At 39.9% G+C, this 20738-nt stretch overlaps 1 non-coding gene across 1 annotated transcript; it reads left to right on the forward strand.

The window, feature by feature from the left end:
- Window positions 1-4396: 4396 nt before the first annotated feature.
- On the forward strand, window positions 4397-4468 carry Trnae-cuc (transfer RNA glutamic acid (anticodon CUC)). The gene has a single exon. It is a non-coding gene; the product is annotated as a tRNA-Glu (tRNA).
- Window positions 4469-20738: the final 16270 nt, after the last annotated feature.

The following is a 20738-nucleotide window of genomic DNA, read 5'->3' on the forward strand; positions in this document are numbered from 1 at the left end:
TTTCAGCCCAGGCCCAGTTTTCCCAGCGATTGAATGCATGAGTCTGCGCAGTAGTGAGTTAGTTTCTGCCGGATTCACCTGTGATTCCGGGTGAAACTCCCCTGTATAGCGTTCACCCCACTCATCGCGTCCACTCGACTCACGCGTTTCACATGAAAACAAAATACAAACCACCGCGTTCACTCCACTCAAACATTCACAAATCACAGACTTGAACCAAGTCTAGGCCCTACCACAGGGGGTTGTCTACATGTCCGTCCCCAGGGGTGGGTAGGTGTTTCGTTGTATCGCTAATAAAGATATATTCTACCAACCTTTGGTGTTTCGGTCTTAACTTAGCACTGCCCTTGACAATCTTGCGAATACATTTTATCAACATGCTGCGTCTATTATCTGATGAGTTTGAGTGCCTAATTAACCAAAGTAATCAAGGGTAAATTACTAATCTGTCGACGCTCTCACCAGATTATCACCGGATTAAATTCGACAAAGTCAACAACGAACGCACCAGCAAGGTATAACTGAAGAAAGGGCTGAAACTTTCAAAAGCCGTGTCCAGAGGTGGTCCGTAAAACTAGTGAACACTTTATATTCATGTATTGAGAAACAAACAGAAGGCAAAACAAACTTGAATATTCATTTGTAGCCGAACAGGTCGGAAAGGAGGACCTCCCAGGAATGCGTCGTATGTGTTCAACACACCTTGGTAACGTATCGGAGATGTGTTTATACTCTTCCTGCTGGCCCGGCAAAAACCACGTTTCCCGACGTGCCTTACACCGCATCGAACTGAATCAGACTTCACGGGTATATTGAAAAATTCCTTGTTAGTCGAGAACAAGAACGGAAAAGACTTTATTAACTCGACGTTCGAGCTCGCCTTCAACTTGTCCAGTTTATCAACTGCGTTCTTGCAATACGTACACTTTTGTATTAGTCTTTTTTTTCAAATAACAAAAGACATGTTTTACATACGACCGATTGTGTGCTCTGCAGTACAAGCAGTGTTGTGGCTTGGTGACTACTTGCCTGCAGATTTTATACACTGCGGTATTTTGCTTTGAATTTTTCAATTGACCCCATGTGCTAAGTTAAAACACAAACAAGAAGGTCGAGTGTTCTCTCTGCAAATCAAGAAGCATTTCGAACACGAACGATTTGGATATCTTGACCTCAACATTACTAGCTACGCAACTCGTTATGCTCGGAAACAGGACGGGAGCATTAGTCAAAGCCGGATTTTGCATGGAAAGCATCCAATGTACTGCATACTGCTTATGCTCCCTTGGGTCTGAGACTCCCGCCCTCTAGGCCATAAACGTCATTGAGCTGCCAAGAATATAGTGCAGTCGCGTGAATCTGTGTATATTTTGATACACTATTTTATCAATCCTTATACTCATGTACCTAACGCATCAAAAAAGGGTCATGTCAGGTTCTTAGGACGTTCTCCCAAAGACATATAATCGATTAGTGTCGCGGAATGATTTTCACCAGGTTTGAGAACTAATAAATAACTGGTCGTCAGTGTGTCTTCGCATATCAAATCGACAAGTGTATTAGTAACTTCGAGGGATCACATCCTTCACTGTAAAGTTGTTGTTATACAAAACACATTTTCGAGAAAGCTGACGTGCAAGGGAAAGACACAGCAACTGAGTCCGAAGGAGGCGCAAAAAACAGTGCATTCGCATTTGTGTCCGATGTACACATTTCTGTTATTCCATTCTATCAGTCGACGATGCCTACTTCAAATTGTAGTGAACTGCGAGCAAATAAAGTCCCACATAACATGTAAAGGGTGAGCCAGTGGCCATATGATGATGGATTGCATAAACTTCGAAGTCTAACATCCTTAACTGTAAAGCTGCGGTTTTTATACAAAAAACACATTTGGTAAAGCGAATGTGCGAGGGAAAGACGGGGAAAGACACCGTGATCGCGCGACTGAGTCCGACAGCGGCGCAAGAAGTGTTTCCCCGACAGTCAGACATATACAGTATGCTATATCATGCATTTCTAAAGCGTGTCCAAACGTTGACATAAAAAGATATGTCCAAAAGGTTTTGATTATAACTGTTATTACCTTGTTACGCAGGGTTTCACGCGGGTTCAAAAACTGACATAAAAAGATATGGTGTCCAAAAAAATTCGTTTTATTCAGCTGACTGATTTATCGTCTTTGCTATGGCCTAAACATCCCCGTTTTCGTTCGACAAGACCGTGACATCAATAGGGCCGTTCACAGTTTACGTCACTGTTCTCTCATTAATATGCAAAAATAAATATTTGTCCGCATTTTAGATTACGCTTTGAAAATTACGCTTGCAAGAACGACGAAAATACATCTCAGTGGGCGACTGCTAGTGTAACAGTGAATACTAAAAAACATATTCACGACTCAGAGTACAAGCTGCAAAAACAGCCACGCATGCAACATTGATAAAATTTGTCCGCATTTCAAGCTGCGTGTCCAATGTCGCGCGCGTACAGCTATATTTAGTAACAAACCTGTAACCGTGAACAGCGCTATATCTCCCCAACGTATAGATGAACCTGGTTGAGTATTACTATGCTTCCAATGTGTCTTCGCAGCTTTCATCTCGTCTTGAAACGAATAAGCATATATAAGGCCTGAAAATACTTTTGCCGACTAGTCAGTTTTTACGTAACAAGCGGCGAGTTTCTTCCCCCAAACGATGACGGGCTGTAGTCAAAAACACGTAGATTGTCATGTCCGTGTTTATAAACACCGATGAGCTTGACCCTCGATCCAAAAGCATGTTGGCTAATTTGTTTACCTCTATCGATCATGTGGGCTTAAACTAAACATTTCTAAGGTTAAAGGTTTGTAGTTCCGGCTTCCGGTCTGACGGACCACATCGGGACACTGACTCCACCGCTTCGATTAGCGTCCTACAGCTCAAAGAAGCAACCGACGAAGACATAAATTGGCCTGTCCCCGTTTAAACATGTCAGAAAACTGTTGACGTTCGAAAAATTAGGAAATGTTTATTGTAAAGTAGATTTTTGTGAACACGGCTTTTGAACGTTTCAGCTCCTTCTTCAGTTATACCTTGCTGGTGCGTTCGTTGTTGACTTTGTCGAATTTAATCCGGTGATAATCTGGTGAGAGCGTCCACAGATTAGTAATTTACCCTTGATTACTTTGGTTAATTAGGCACTCAAACTCATCAGATAATAGACGCAGTATGTTGATTCGCAAGATTGTCAAGGGCAGTGCTAAGTTAAGACCGAAACACCAAAGGTTGGTAGAATATATCTTTATTAGCGATACAACAAAACACCTACCCACCCCTGGGGACGGACATGTAGACAACCCCCTGTGGCCCTACTCTGCACACAGTCTTCATAAATCAGGGACTACTCTGTAATCACATAACAATCAACATATAATCACTCGAAAGCCTAATGTCGCGAGTCAATGGTAATGATGATAACGCAGATAACGCATATAAGCTTATCTGCTGTACGGCGACGTCGAAACTTCAAAGCGAAGTTTAAACCGTGGGCGCTGTGACGTTGAGGGCGTTGGGGTCAAATCCCAGAAGTGCTCCGAAGTGCAGTGCTCTCGGAGGAGTGCTATGCCAAGGTATGCTTTTGGATCCAATGTACATTGGCCCTTAACTCTACACTTGTTGTGCAGTTGTTACTTTGAATAGCTTTGTCTTCTGATAGACCTGTATCACATTTGCTATCGTTCGTGAATGTTGGACATAAAAGTGCAACTGTATTAAAGTAACGCCAGAGCACTGCAGCACAGTCCCTCCTATTTCCGACTTGCGACGAGTTTCAGCGCTACTTTCCATCGGCATGGCTCTGCGTGCATGTCTGTACATTCTAGCGAGTAATAAATGTATTTTCATCTCAAGACCTTCTAATGCGAGTTGCTGTTACCGTATAGAGCATTAGAGGCAAGCGGTCATCTCCGAGCGAAAGCCGTCATCTCAGAAACGTGTGGCTGCTGCTGCTGACAGTACAAGGGAGTTCCACTGGTGTCAATGGCTGTGTAGTCTGCTTGAACACTCGATCGTGTTCTCGGTGCTTTGTACTCAGGAAATACAACTTCTAACGCAACATAGATTGCTGAACGTCGAGTACAAGATATCGATTGATCGAGCATACGCTTGAAGTTGTACACAGGAAAGTTTTATGCCTCTCGAGCGAAGCGTCAAAGTGCGCCCTCAGCATCGTAAGGAATTTACACATATGGGTGATGGTAGACTTCTGGCGTTTGGTGAGATTACGTATGATGATTTACAGATACCCTCTAGAAAACTACCTTTTTCATGAAATCATTATTCAAATATTTCTCAAGAAATCAGAATAATCTTACAAATAAGTAGCAATAAAGCAAAAGGTCTAGTAAAGCAGCTCCCATATGGTCTAGTGGTTAGGATTTGGCGCTCTCACCGCCAAGGCCCGGGTTCAATTCCCGGTGTGGGAAGTCTTATTTTTTTTTACGTTTACATCTTCCGATTCATCCAAGCTATACACATTTTTTGCTCCAAATCTTTCCATTGCAGATGGCAAACTGCCATTCCATTGGTACGATGAACGGAACGACGGATTTTCATCGATGTTTTCCAAACACTAGAACGAGCAGCAACAAGACGGCCTGAACCTTTCTTAATTCTTCTCCTAGTCTGAAAAAACGAATAAACATAAAATTAAATAATGCTAAGCGAAGCTAAATCATATAACATGAAAAGAGAGTTCACATACTGATAAAACAATTCTCTTGTGTGATTATGCTCTCCTTTACGCAGTGGAAAATGGGATTCGCGGTAAAACATGGACTCAACCACACTCACTGGTCTTTTTGAACCGTCGTCACTTCAGACAAACCATCTTTATCAATGTTAAAGCTCCGTTAAAGGGATACAGTCGTCTGAACTGCGCTCAAAGGTCGTATGGGACCCATACGACCAACGCAAACACTGTATCCAAGGTACGATGGTGAGTGATGAAAGTTAAAACATGACTGTCATAATCTACATCGTATATTTTCAATGTTGCAGCTATGATGATGAGATGCATCTAGATATCGTGCACGAAATACATTGTTTGTAAACTAGAAACTCGAACAGGCGCAGTTCTAACGACTGTTTCCCGTTAACTTAGACTTTTGGTGTATATTTTAATTATTTCTCTCCTATTTATGTGAACGTAAAATACATTCCCGTTCTACTCTCATCAATTCTAAATGCCCAGCGTACAGTACAAGTTGTCAACACAGACTGTATGTGTGTGATGTCCCGTGTTATTTTTGGCAACTGAATTTTAGTGTGAACAAAAATTCATTTTTATGAACAATAATGAACACAATGCAAAGCGATAGGTTTGGAAGGTAAATATTACATAATCTGGGGACAATGAAGCGTAAACTCTACTAGTTTTCTGGAACAAAACGATGAAAATATTATCAAAAGTTACAGCTATCGTTCCATTAGTTACTTTATAGAAAGTCTCACTGAAAAGAATATGTATCTTCAGTGAGACTAAACTAGAGGTATACACATGTGGGAGCTCCGATTTTAAGTTCGATCTATAGGTGGCGCAGTTTGTTTCGGCACTAGTCCGGTTCCCTGCCCCTTTCTGCGTTTCGTTAGCACAGCGCAGCCAGCGGTAGAAATTAAAGGGGGCAGGGAACCAGCCTAGTTCCTGACCGGGGCCTAGTTAGGGCACTTGCACTGGTTTGGCTTTGGATTCACATTCGCTGCTAGAGTTAGACGACATCAAATCAGGTCCAATAATCGTTATCATTCAAGGTAAACTATGAAATTTACCAGGTCCAAGGAACATATAGATGATGACAAAGGCAATGGGGCCATCTTGAACCACGAAATAGTGGTGGTACCAGGTGTCCGGAATGGGTAAGCGTACCCTGCCAGCTAGCCGCACCCGTCAAGATTGACCCAAAGCGACAAATTCATTGTTATTTGGTGAATTCACCAAATTACTTTTGTGAGTCAAAATTTGGTATGCTGTCACTCATCATTTGAGAAACAGACAGGTCATATTTTGATACAACATCTCCGTATCTACCGTAGAACTTTTTAAATGATTTCACTAATCTACTTTCTGAGAATCCTTGCCTCACTAACTTTTGAGCTAATAGGCTGTGTCTAACTCGAAAGTCTTCATATGAATGACATGCTCTACTGTATCTAAGGAGTTGTGAAATATACACACCATAAGCTGGAGATGATGGTATATTGCTCGACAATAAGGGAAAGTTTGTGATTTCAAAATTGAAATCGTCTCTTTTGTCATACAGCTTAGTATATATAGTGTATTATGTCTAATTTCAAACAATACATCTAGGTATGATGCCGAGTCCACACTTTCAGTTGTTTCTTTTAAAAACGCCCCACTCAATCGTTAGCTTCCGGCTCGGATTTCTTTGATTTTATTGCCAGCTTTTTGAATCATAAGTTACACTCAAAGAATGTTTTACGTGCATCCGAGGTGCGATTTTAGGTGTTCCATACCCTGAAGCAAAGCGGACTCGCAAAAGTGACTCCCTTATTTCTCCAAGAACAAGAAAATAAAACTGTCTGTAAGACCTTGAGCGAAACAATGAATATTTCAAGATAAGTACAGCGTCTCGGAGGAGGGGAAAGAAACACTATATAGAAATAACATCAAATGCAAAAATTGGAAACGGAGAGAAATTAAGGAAAAAGGGAGTCTCACACTCTGTATCCAAAAATTAAATTATTCATGTAAAACCACCTCCTGTTTCCAGTAGACGAGACAAATTGGGTATCCTGTAGCGGGTTAGTCGGGATGACCAACAATTTTTGGTCACTGCTATCCGAGAGAAAATCGTACACGATCGCCCTCGTGTTTCACGTCCAAATTCTCGCATCTACGTGTGCGATGTGTACCTTCCTGTTCATGGTCCGGGGTAAACGGTGTCAATGGTATACCGCCCTCAAACAACGGAAGGCCGAATCACCACCATGCTGTAATAACAAGTGACGTCACAGATCCTACCTCCGTGCCATGGCTTCATTTCTATTTTGAACTTTTCTCGGCTTACAAATGTCGAAAAATACACGAATATCATTTTTATAGTAATCAACGTTTCACACTCACTGGTACGATCTACATTGCAATGGTGTCAGAGTCAGCCATAGCCCCATAGTCAGGTATCAGAGTCAGCCATAGCCCCATAGTCAGGTATCAGAGTCAGCCATAGCCCCATAGTCAGGTATCAGAGTCAGCCATAGCCCCATAGTCAGGTGTCAGAGACGCTGCACTTGAGCCAAGCGGAATACTAATATAACTCTGTGATTTTCAAAATGCAAAATGCAAACCGCCAAGTGCAATTACGAGATGCTGTAAAGACAATTTGCCATATCCCATTTAAACTTCTAAAATCATCGACGTTTAACATACTCCAAGTTTTTACTCAGGGTGTATAGTTTTGACGCTCAATTTTAATCGGCAGGGACACTATATATGTAGTTTTTTGCCTTTTGACTGTATTGTAATGTGTTTACACTTTTCAAGGAATTTATGAGTTTCCTGTCAACTTCCTACAAAGATTTATCAAAGATCAGTTTCTTTGCTGAACTGAAAATCAAAAATAGAATTGTCAACTAGCGCTTACCTACAAATATATCTATGCAGCACTGAGAAGGCTTAAAATAGGTATATTGAAAAAGTCCAAATCAAATAATTTCAAATTGTCGTTTGACTGAAAACAGAACAACATAATTTTTTTTTTATCCGACGCAAAAGTTTTGTATAATTTCAAATAATTCTTTTAAGTCCAAATGGAGTGCCAACTTGAGTCTCCCAAACAAATTATACAAAAAGATGCCAATGCATTCTGATTTTCTTGACTTTGATGGATTTCATTTACACAGATTTTGAGACAAAAATCACGATAAATCAGCTACGATTTAGTTCCGCATGTCTAGCATATATTTCAGATTGACAAGTTATGACATGATATAACACGAAGAAATCTATCACTTTACCCGTTTGATTATGCCGACCGAGTTTGAAACATATTGTAGATGTCGTTTTCATAAAGCAGTTTGAACTTATAAAATGCGAACCGAGAAATAAAAAAAACTGCTCTATCTAAACATATTTCTGTTGTTTCATATTAATGTACATCATCAGCTCGAAAGAGCGTCATTCACACATTCGTAGAAGCAAATGCAATATGTATATATATATATGACGTAGTGCATGAGGGCGTTCTGTCCTACTACTATCTAGTCAGATGACTGGATTCCCCCGCCCCCCCTAAAAAAAAACAAAAAACAAAAAACAAATTGATCATTTCGTCCAAACGCCTGCAGTCCCCTTATGTGCCACATTACAGAGTAGTTTGGGCTTAGGATGGATTGCAAAATACTGCTAAAGTTAAATATAATTTGATTTCGGAAACACGCTCAATATGGGTGTTGTTTTTCATTAGTAGGCTTGGATCTGTGTGACTCAGCACAATTAAGCTTATGCACATATCAGACATGAATCCGCGGACTTTCACCATGATGGAGTTTACTAGGTTAAATTGCATTCTCAAATTTCACAAGGACGTCGTGGAATTTGGACAGAGAATTGAGGAATTTGAAAGTTGGAGGAGCGCTCAAGCCAATCATCGCAATTCCAAAGCGATTACTTCATTAAATACTTTTTAAAAATATCTTGAAGCCTGGCCACTCACAGCGACTGCAATATCGATATAACGAAGCTTTCAATTCGTGGAGTATTTCAACTTCCTGCCCGACTGACGCCTCGGATAAATCCTTTCCAAGGAGAAAGCAGGAAACCAACAAAAGCGCAAACATCGAATTTCACACAATCCCTGCCGTGGTCTGAACACTTTGCCTGTCTACCTACTTCAGTCCAATCTTTTCGTTGTCCACTAAAGAATCTTGGCTGATATTAAGATAAGATTCAGGTGGATTGAAAACTGGGTTTCGGGTAGTTTATTGAACTCATTGACTTGCATGAGTGTCCAGAGTATAATTAAAAGTCTATGTTCAGTTTTTATAAATGAGGCTTTTAGCGAACGCCTAATTGAATGAGAGGTATCAGATTAGTGAGAGAGAGGATCCGGGAGAGGAGAGAGGGAGGGAGGGAGGGAGGGAGAGAGAGTTCGTGAGAGACACAGACTGCTCAAAGACAGATACAGAAAGACAGAGATAGACAAGCAAAGACAAAGTAAAAGAAGGGAATAAAGATAATTATGGTCACGAATATTTAGACGAACAGACAGATAGTGATAGAGATTGTACAAACAGCGGAAAAAAATATCTGTTATGACAGCACGTTAAGTTGGCTTGAAATAGACTCAGTATGCGGTGTGGTATAATCAGTGACACACGTTCATACACACTTGTAATGATACATGTATTTATTTATTTATTTATTTATTTATCAATGTTCCTGTCATATTTATCAATGCGCCTATAGAAATATTATGACTATTTCTGTCAGAAAATCCTCGGTGGAAGCAATCTATAGGTACCTTTGCGACTATTCAATTTCGGCCGTAACGTCGCTGACTTGAAATCTCTGCTCTGCGGCAAGTGAAAACTCTGTGAAGCCTTTCAATCATCGCTGACAGTCCTGTAAGCGAAACCGAAGAGGCAGAAATCGTTGACGTTTCAGACCCAAACAAAACATGGCAATTTTCTAAGGACAGTAATCTCAACGTTTTTACCCCAGATACAACGGATATCCCACTTGGAACTAATACTGTACTTTCAACACCTTTACAAGTGGTTAAAAGAGGTCGAAGGTCATCATAACTTCCTGGCGCGCTTTTGGCCAAGACAGGTAGAAGGAAACGAAAATGAATGATTTGATTGAGAAGGCAGCGATCGAGTCGGATACTTACGGACGCAAATTGCGCCTGAATTTTAGGTTTATTGGCATTAACAATATCTTATGCCTTGGTTTTATTTGATCCTGCAATTGGCGGTCCCAAAGTACTGTTTCCAGGAGCCGTCGAGGACGTTTTCTAACTCTCCTTACCAATTAGTTGACCGTTAATTGATGGAGAGTATGTCAGCGGCCAGAACCACTTTTTAACTTTTTATCCATTTTACCGTCCGTCTTGGTAAAGCTGTGAGTGCACTCCAGGTGCATTAAGCAAAATCGTGATGGCTGTTGTGATTTTGGATTTTCGCTAATGGTTTTTCAATTCGGCCAATTCTGTGATGTGTTTGAATGCCTCTTGATTGTCGTATTGCATGTAGGCCCACTGAGCCAGTGTTTGATGTACCACTTGTCAAACTCCTCGATGAAACTTTTTTCTTCACTTCACTGCAATGTTCAGCTAAATGGCTGGGACACTCCGTAGGTTTTCACACTTTCTCCTATCCTCTTTGCATGGAGCCTTCGGCTGTGTATTGTGACCGTGTATTTTTTTCTGTTTAATAGAAAATATGAGTCAGGCTCGTTTTTCTGTTATTCATGATTCGTCTCTCCTTTACCATCTCCATTTTCATCTGGTCTCCTGTCGAAAACTACATGTCACTTTCTATTTACATATGTTTCGTTTGTCCCCTCTACCTTACCGACAAGCCACCCTCCAAAACTGCGAAATTATGAAATAATCGAGAAAATATTAAAACGGCGAATGAAGGAAATTGTACCTTGATAGTTTAAGAACAATAGATATATTTAGGCGGGGAAAGGCGGATACATTTCCGCTTCTGGTTCACGCATTCTTGTTTTGTGAACAACGCACACGTGATTCAAGGCGCAGTTTACCCTTCAGTAGTAGTGGAATCTTAAGGTTCATTACAGAATTGGACGAGGGCAGGTGATTTCAAAAGAATAGTTCCAAACGCTGGTGATTTGCAATTTTTCCCTTCTTTTGATGATGAAAGCTAGACTTCTGGTAATATTCAGTGACGAAATTCCATGAAGTCACTCTTTAAGGCCTGTGTGTTGGTTTACCCACTCCCGCTCCATGTCAAAGAAAAATAATTTCAAACTGGTACGCCACAATCATGGTTGCTCCATCCTCCGCCAGCCTGTCCTCCAGTTCACGAAATCTACACCCAAAACGAGGCGCTAGCCAAAAAATACATACAACACTCTCTGCCATGCGATACGCACCTGTGTTCGATTTTCGCTGACTGGCCGTTAAACTCTTCTGTAAACGAACTTTGTTAAATAAACCAAACAAAATAAACAGTTCTCTAATTCAATTAGCGGGTAAAATGGCCAATCAGCACGACCGTTGTCCAGTTTCCTCCAAAAAACAGACTTCGATTTTTAATTTAGCTGTAGCAGCAAATCCGGTTGGCAGATTAATGCATTTGTTAGCAATGTTCGCTAAACACTCGCCTTGCCAAAACCAAAACAAAGCATGCAGCGTTGAAGAATGTTCACAAATTGGAAACGCCTTGGATTAATATTCGGACAGGATTGGAATAATGGAATTTCTCCTACAGGACCGGCGGAAGTGACTTCAGACGTCTTCGAGAAAGCGGTGGGCATTACCGTTTTCACTTTGAATATTTCTTTCAGGATTCTAACGGGCCCACCAACCAATGGCATTATCACCGTATTTGAGTTGGCGGGATTCAGTGAGTGAAGTCCGCAGACAAAGACATTTGAGTTGTCGAACGAGGTCAAAGACTGTCTAGTCTCATCGTCAAGACTTAAAATTATTTGTTGAGGCTGTTTTGGTTTTTCTGGAGCACTATTTGAATTTCGAAGTACTTCAAAACAAACACAGGTGTGCCAGGCCAACTCCGGGTTGCTGAAGAAATCATTGAACACTTTTGTATGGTACAAGGAGAGACTTGTCATTCAGTGAAGGATCTATTTATTTGGCAGAAACGTCCTTCTACTTTTTCAGCACATGTGTGAAAGCTTTCGATCATGCATGTTGTCGTAAAAAATGACCAAAAAAATGAAACAGTATTTCCATGATATCATAGAAAATATCGAGAAAATGTGAATGTACGTCTCCCCCATGCAGTAGAATGTTTAGACCCAAGTATTTTGAATTATTTATTCGCAACATTATTTCAAAAAAAAAATCTAGAAGTGGTTTTCACCCGTATGAGTTCTAAGGGCATGACAAACTCACTTTTTAAGCTGTTTTATTAGCTAAAAAAGGTAAAATTGGCGTTTGTTATCTTCGTACAACTTCTCCTTTATATTTAATACCTCGGGAACATGGTGCATTATTCGCAATAATATTATTTGTTGGAGTTTTGTAGTTTTGATTTTTTCTGACAGCTAAATAAAAAATTAGAATTTTGTATTGCCATCACAAATGTACCAGGCAGATTGAGCGAAGTTGAGAAAATCGCTGATTATTTTCAAGTTAAGAGTTGTTCTGTAGTTCTGATTTGAACGTTATTTCTAGATATTATACTTTTTAATTAGCACATTTCGTTATCATTGTCTCTGGTATGTCTCACCAGGCCATACTCAAGGAATTTCGAGTTCATGCCGGGAACGTGAAAAAAAAATTCGCCAGAAAATATGGCAAAATACGTAGCGAGAAAGTCATCCCGGGGATACCTCATATTCTGCACTTTTATTCGAATAAACAGAGAAAAAGCGGTAGACGAATCCTGTGACGGGAAAACTTTCAAAAGCCACAGGTCAAAGGTCAACATATTCTATGGGTGCATTTACAACAACCAAACCTTGATTCTATCCAAACTATACCTCCCGCGGCCCCTCATAATTCAAGTTACATCCACGGAATAATAATCGTCCGTTTATTTGACTATACGACCCAGTAGTTTGTCTGAAATGATTCTAAAATGCATCTCAACGTTTCCCCCAGTACCAGGTAATTTTAGTGCACGAAATTTGTGGTTCTTCAGCTTGTTTTACGATCTTTTATAATTTTCTCAACCATGGTGACAAAACAAGGAATACAACTTTGTTTAAAAAAACATATTGGTTCCTGAAACCATACGATAATTGAGCTGAAGTCTTCGCCAGCGTGTTCCCGCCAGAATTCTGTAAATTTCAGGGTCGTTTACTCTAATTTGATGTAACATTCGTATGGATTCGAATACTGAAAATTCATTCATAGGTTCTAATATTTCAAATGAATATCTGCTAGATTCTTCAGTGTCAGTTACATAAATCATGTAAAGCAGTGACAGTCTATGAAATGTGATTAAGATGTCAATTCTGAAATATGCATACCCGTCTTTTCATCATGACAGGATCATTCTTACAAACTGAGGCAAAATTAATGTTGATTACATGAGTCGAAGAACATAGAAAATAATCAGTTTTCACGTAGATGATCGTAACATTTTTAATGAAAAATTAATCTCATTTCCACACGCAGTTTGAAACATTCTATCCTGTAGCTGTGTTGTCCTTTTAGGTCTAAATACGATTCCTTCTCTAAAATATATATTGTATTGTTAATTTTCATTTATTGTTGTTGTTGACTTCCCTTCAGGTATACAGTTTTAGTAGTCGATTTCGATTTATGTATTAGGAAGTTTCGAAAGAGAAAGTGAACACCAATATGGAAAATATACAAGTGCCTTTTTCATTTTATACAGTTCATGTACCTCTAAAAGCAAATTATATCAAATCTCCATGGGTTGTTCATTCGCAATGTTAAGGATGAAAATTCCTACGATATTACATTGTGCGAGTCACACTGTTTTATTTGTCTAAATTTACTCGCCGTACCCACAGCAACACTCTACTGGTGCAAGATAATTACGAGCGGAACTCACTCGTCGGAAGTAAATCACCAATGTGAAGCTATATTTGAATCTGAAAAGCCATCTTCACCTTTTGTTCCTAATCGCTGATCGGGCATGTTGTGAACTTGAAATTGCACGTGGGGGTATTTTATATATGTCGTTGAGGCATATAAATATTTTTATTGACAATTTGCATCGCAGTGCGTTCGCTTTGCGAGAAGTTGAAGCTTGCCAATGCATCCTGCCTACGCATACAGAGACGTCTCTGAAAGGTACATTAACGTACGTGGGCTCGCCACTGTGAATGCTGAAACCCTAGATGAGCCATTTGCCTTGAACAAATTCGCGGTATACCAGTTGGATTTGCTTCGTTTCAGCATGTGCCCACTCAGTATCCCTAATATTCATGGATATTCGCAAAACGCACGGTATCAAATTATTGAACATTCGTTAGACAATTATATAAGCCACATCTAGCCCACATGTAAGCATTTATGCGTCCATTGCCTTGCAGGCAGTCAGGTTTCACTGCTCTGTCAACGTCGTTGTTAAACAGTTAGATTTTCAGAATCAGAAGTCGTTGATTTTAAATATTTTGATGAAAGAGAAATTATTATTCACGATTAACTCGGGGGCAAAATAGCGACTATATTATTTCTTTCCCTGGGAGTTGAGTTTTCAGTAAAGTTCACGAAGGACTACCATATCTTACTAACTATAGCTAGCAATGTTTGAAGAAAGTGTTGACAATCTATCAAGGTATCTCTCTAATGATTCTGTGCAGTGTTCGTTTCGACGCTAGCGCGTCGACATATTATACCACTGAGCCGGTCCGTTATCTCAACACCATAGTTTTTGTGAAACATGATAAATTTAAATTTAACGGCCAGGCCATAATACCGTAGTAGGGAAGCCTCCACTCGCGTCGATATGCACAGTAATAACATTGTTTTCACCTGATTCGCATGCAGCTACTCCATAAATTTGAAATCTACATGCATGTCGCAATTTCTGCTCCCAATTTTGATATAACACCGTGACGTCAGCATAGGGGCTCGTGTTACCCACTGTTGTAATGCCTACGAAAGCGTCGCATAACGCATTTGATACAAAGTACCCTTATTAGGAAAGCGGAAATTTTCATCCGGTCTGAGAGATTCTCGTTGGGACTGATAAGATAATTTTTTATGAAAAATCTAAAAAATGTTTAATAATTCATCAAATTTCACTCACTTTTTTTTAATTTTTGAGTATCATCATATCTTAGTATTTATTTTTTCAATTTCCTGCCTTTGAGGACCGCCTATGAACACTCATCAAGTTTTAACGCACATCTATTTAAAATGACATAAAATTAAGGCTATAATTCCATGAATCTTTATTTCACGTTTCCGATGTTCTGCAATTTCAAAAAGACACTTCCAATGTGATGTTTAATGCCCGTCTTAATCACCAGATCCGGCGCCGTAGTAACCATGGCAATTCTGTCATCACCATGTGACCTATAATATAATTTTCTGACACGCATTGTTATTTTCAAGAACTTACTAGTGGAGAAGCTTATCTCACCCATTTATGGTACGGGCTATAAAATTTCTGTCACGTAGTGTCTGCAAGACTAGCGATTGCGGCATAAAAAATGGCTAAATTTTTGTTTCCAACCATGAAAAAGGAGAAAAAATACCAAATATCAGCTGCGCTGTTGGTGATAACACTCGTTTCCTTGCCATCATAATGATAATATAAACTGTACGTACGCTTGCGTATATGTGCTTTGGCGATAGGGTGTTCATACAAACATTAGAGGCAGTGCGATTTACTAGTAATTTAGAACATTTCTGAGGACCAAACTAATAACTAAGTTTTCATTAATTATGCCAAGGGTGAAAGAAGACCATGGCGATCAAGGTCTCGCGCTTACCTTAAAGCGTTCATACAAAATATTGGTAAGTCATATTTATTTCAAACTTTCATCCTAACACACATAGGGCACTTTCATTATGAGAACGCTGTGCTCGAAATACTAAACGAACAGTAATTTTTCAGTTTTTTAAACCATCTTCTGATACGTTACAAGTTAACGTTATTGCCCTTCAAGTTACCGCTAGAGACGATTTAATCGTCTGGTGTTTCAAATGTCCGATATGAATTGTAGTCTATGTGCTGGAAACGATTTGTTGTCAACACGAATTTAAGTTTGAATTCGACAAACTCAGTGAAAATCATATCGCACGTTTAATACATGCATGTTAGTGGGCTACAGTATTGCCTACGGGAGTGGAATAGAAAAGTAAAGTCATTTTGTAATGCAGGTAATCTTGATAATCGGACAGGCTTTTGTGAAAATTCAGAGTTACAGACCCAGACAAAACCTTTAAATGACGTATTTAGTATACCAGTTTTACTGTCGCGTGTTTTGACATTGATTTTCGTCTTGCCACTTTAATAAAATAAAATAAAATAAAATAAAATTATGAAGTCGTGACGTTGAGCTGTACGTTCTAAAGTTAGTAATGTAATGTAGACATACAGACAGACATATAGATGGATAGATAGGCATAGAAAGACTGTCACGTTCTCATATCAGGCTACAAAGTCTAGTCTGTAGCCCTTCACTGAGATATTCCAAGGACCAGAACAGAGTGGTCAATATCTCTCTAACTACTATGTGTATTTCTTCTATCGTTGGCCAGTTTTAATGTGGTGTCTAAATCGTTATTCTAAACAACCCTGTATTAATGTTTCTAATACCAAGAGAGTTTATCGACTATCTTGTATATTTACAGTAATTACTCAAGTAAATAGATTTTGTCTAGATTAAGATGAGTAAACTTTTCATATTGATAACTTCTGTAACACTAATTCTCACATCAGAGAGATACACTTTAAATAATTCAAGCCACTTGTCAAGACTTTATCAGTTTCTTACAGGGTCAGAATACGACTTATCATATTTTAATAGAATGTTAATAGAATGTTAATAGAATGTTATACATATGGAGTAAAAAGCCATCGCATCAATAGAAGTTACTGTGAGTGATCTGAATTACTTGAAAAGGACAAAACTTGACCATCGATAATATTTTCGGTCGCATTTTCGTATTTTTTTTCTCAAAAGAATATTAAGGATACAAGTAGTATTAACCAAGTCAGTATACGACATTGACATTGCTGCATATTGTGACTTGAGGAGTAGGACAAGAAACCACATTTTACAAAAAGGGCTATACACTAGAAAATACACCGAGATTCATACCCAGTGGGTTTTTAACAAAGAAGGTTGAAAATATTCCGAAAAACAATTAAAATGCGAAATTTATCATTTCGTTGTCACAGTGCCATGGTGTAATTTTATTTAGTGTATGGCGAAGTCCCTAACCACTGTTGATATTGCAAAAATTAATAATATTCTATTTCCTCTCGGCATTTTCCCCGCTGCAATGCAGTAGAATCAAACGTGCACGCATCAAACAGCGCGGCCAACGAGATGGATGGTGCGAACAGCGGGGAAATTCTGGTGATGCGAGCAAAACATTTTATTGGAGCCTTAAGCACGACATGGAAGTTTTTTGACGAACATAAAATGCGTTTTAAGTGATTTTAAAAGTCGGACGAGATTTCTTTCAAAATACGCCTTCAGATCGTGCTCGGCAATGAGAAAGTTCAACTACCCTTGGGCGAAAGGGCGCTTTTTCAAAAAGCACAAATATTGAAGCATAAGAGGATTTTTTATTTCCTACTCTCGGCGGCAGCCCTTCTGATAATTTCCTTCATTCTATATCATTCTATATTAGACGCTAGTATCCCTGCAGTCGCCTTTAGCTAACAGAAAAAAAATGTGCCAAAAAGTTATTTTCACATTTCCGGACGGGAAAAGCTTTTTGCCCGGGATTTTTATGCGAGAAACAGCATGAGGGACTTGGAAAGACTATGTACCGGCAAAGGAGTTTCCGCTGCAGGTATGATCAGAACTAAATCGTTTTCCTCCGAGTCAGCCGTTATTCTCACCAGCAAATCCCCAAGGCACGAAGCCACCGCAGAGGCAGGAAATACCGTTTGCCGTAAACGATTTTTAACCTCCGATCTTGGCTTTTCAACATCAACATGCAATACCGATGTGTTTTAATCTCTGCCTGGCGTTAGCTAGACAGCCATCGATCTCAGCCCTTCAGGAGCAGCGGACATGATGTTCCCGCCTCCCCGCCGAGAACAATATTAATCGCCGTGTGTAGGACAACTTCGGTGATCTAATTTTCTTTCGATCACTTCACGGGGACTACGAAATTAGAGTAAGTAAGTCTCATCAAGCGCTGAATTATGACTGTTTATTGAGTATTATTACTGGGCTCATAGGGTTGCGTGGTCGCTTGCATGTCAGTCGCCATGGGGATCCCGCTACTATCTTACCGTTTCATTTGGAGAAATCGTAACGCGCGAAACGAGACCGCTCGCTGGATTTCGCCTTCAGAACAGCAAGAAACTGAGATCATTACATACGTTAATATCAAAAATTATATCTCCAGATCCATCATGGGCACATCTTAAGGAGATCACGAGGGCAAAAGGCCAAGAAGCAGGCTTTTATAAAATTCTTGAGAAAACGGTTGTTGATGGGCGCCATATACTTGATATGATGCACTTTGGCATCCTGTGGTGAGAGTTTTATGATAATCTATGGTTTGTTCTGCTTTTGAACTAGGTCGAACTCATTTCTTTAACTAGAGGACAAGCTTGCAATAAAAGAAAAGAAAACACACCGACAAGTATCATAGTATAATTATATGTTTGCTTGTGATATATGCCCTTCGGGTAGCGTAAATAACAAGACTAACATTCTTCAAACACAAACAGTTTCAATAACTGGCTGAAAACAACGGTACAAGAGATTATGAGAGATGTTTACGAGCATGCGTGGCAGATTGCTCATATGACATCGCCACATAGACTTGCCTTCGGAGATTCAAAGTCGACAACGATTGTGAGAGAGAGAGAGAGAGAGAGAGAGAGAGAGAGAGAGAGAGAGAGAGAGAGAGAGAGAGAGAGAGAGAGAGAGAGAGAGAGAGAGAGAGAGAGAGAGAGAGAGAGAGAGAGAGAGGGGACAGGCAAACAGACAGACAGACAGACAGAGACAGACAGAGACAGACAGACAGAGACAGACAGACAGAGACAGAGAGAGACAGAGACAAAGACGGAGAGAGAGAGACAGAGAGACAGTCAGTTAAACAGAGAGATAGAGAGAGACAGACGGAGAGACAGATAGAGAGACTGAGACACAGAGACTGAGACACAACGACAGACAGAACGACGGAGAACAGATACTAAGGGAGGGAAATTTGCTCTTACATTATGTACATTTGATTATTATATAATCGCGGTACATTACAGCCAAATCAATTACTTTGTATTCTGTTTATTAGATTCTATTAAATTAACCTGACTGATACAATATCTTTGGTAAGGTATAGACGTTACCATGGGTACCGCATTTGTTTCCTTCAGTCGGTCGTTTGCAGTAACATGGAATGCCCGTAGAGTAGGGACTTGCATCGCCGCATCTTCCATCCCTTTGATGCAGTCCCGAAGTACAGCCTAGAGAATGCGTCTGATCTCAGATTGAATATATTCATCTACTACTGACACCTTCTTTATTGGGAAATAGTCGTTATTTTCAACATGTCGATTTTTTTTTTAATTTGATTTTATATATTATGTACCTTACATTTTGTAGGACAACGGAATTAATTAACAAACCATAGATTTCTTCTGACTCACACATTTGTTTTTCTCACATACAAATGTTTAATACTGTAGTCGAGGGATCATTCCTGTCGGGAGTCTCATAGAAAACATTATATCTGATTGTGTAACTTACAGCGGGTAATACTTTCCATTGTAATGTCTTCCATGGGCAAGTGCCATGTATTAATATAGCATGGTGCAGTAAGAAGCGGTGTTGTACAGTACAGTACAGCGCAGCACAGCACAGCTAGTACGGCACAGCCAGTACAGCAAAGCCAGTACAGCAAAGCCAGTACAGCGCAGCGCAGTGCAGTGCAGTGCAGCACAGCATAGCATAGCACAGTACAGCACAACCAACACAACACAGTACAGCAATGTACAGCACAGCGCAGCACAGCACAGCAAGTACAGCGCAATGCACAGCACAGCACAGCACAGCACAGCACAGCGCAGTGCAGTGCACTGCAGTGCAGCCAGCACAGCACAGTACAGCAAAGTACAGCACAGCACAGCACAGCCACACACCACAGCACAGCACAGCCAGTACAGCGCAGTGCAGTGCACTGCAGTGCAGCCAGCACAGCACAGTACAGCAAAGTACAGCAAAGCACAGCACAGCCACAGTACAGTACAGCAAAGCACAGCAACGTACAGCATAGCACTGCACAGCACAGTATAGTACAGTACAATACAGTTTTACACTAAATCTGTAGAATAGCAAGGGAACTGCAAATACGTTCACTGTTTCACAAGGAATCAGTCCAACTACAAATATTGAAGTTGTCAATGGAGCATGGGAGACCGCTAAAATATTAATCGTAACAGTGTGCAGTAAAAATAAGACGGCTACAAGCTGGAACTCAATCTTTAAAACTATATTTAAAATATACTGACGTATCGATAACTCACAGGTTGCCTTCTTCAGGGTGACCGCTGATGGTAAAAAGCAAAAAACAAACAATGAAAAGATAAAACCATACATGGTTAAAACATTTTGTGAAGTTGAAAGTCGTAAAGTAGTGAAATAAAAGACTAAGGAAGGTGCGACTCAAAAGTTACAACCTGCATGGTAAAATAAAACAAGGAATAAAATAAATATATCTCCCTAATACAAGGTATTTCTGCACTTTACTTGACAGTTGCCTTGTAATAATCAGGAACGGACATCATGCGTGCGTTGTTGACAAACATGCCATCTTTGTGGCGTCAGCTGACAATAGTAGACAGCGCGCGGTAATAGAGTGAGAATTTCAGCCGTATATTAAATCACAATTATCGGCGGTTACTTCGTAT

The sequence above is a fragment of the Ptychodera flava genome, chromosome 21, assembly GCF_041260155.1.
Source record: "Ptychodera flava strain L36383 chromosome 21, AS_Pfla_20210202, whole genome shotgun sequence".
NCBI lineage: Eukaryota > Metazoa > Hemichordata > Enteropneusta > Ptychoderidae > Ptychodera > Ptychodera flava.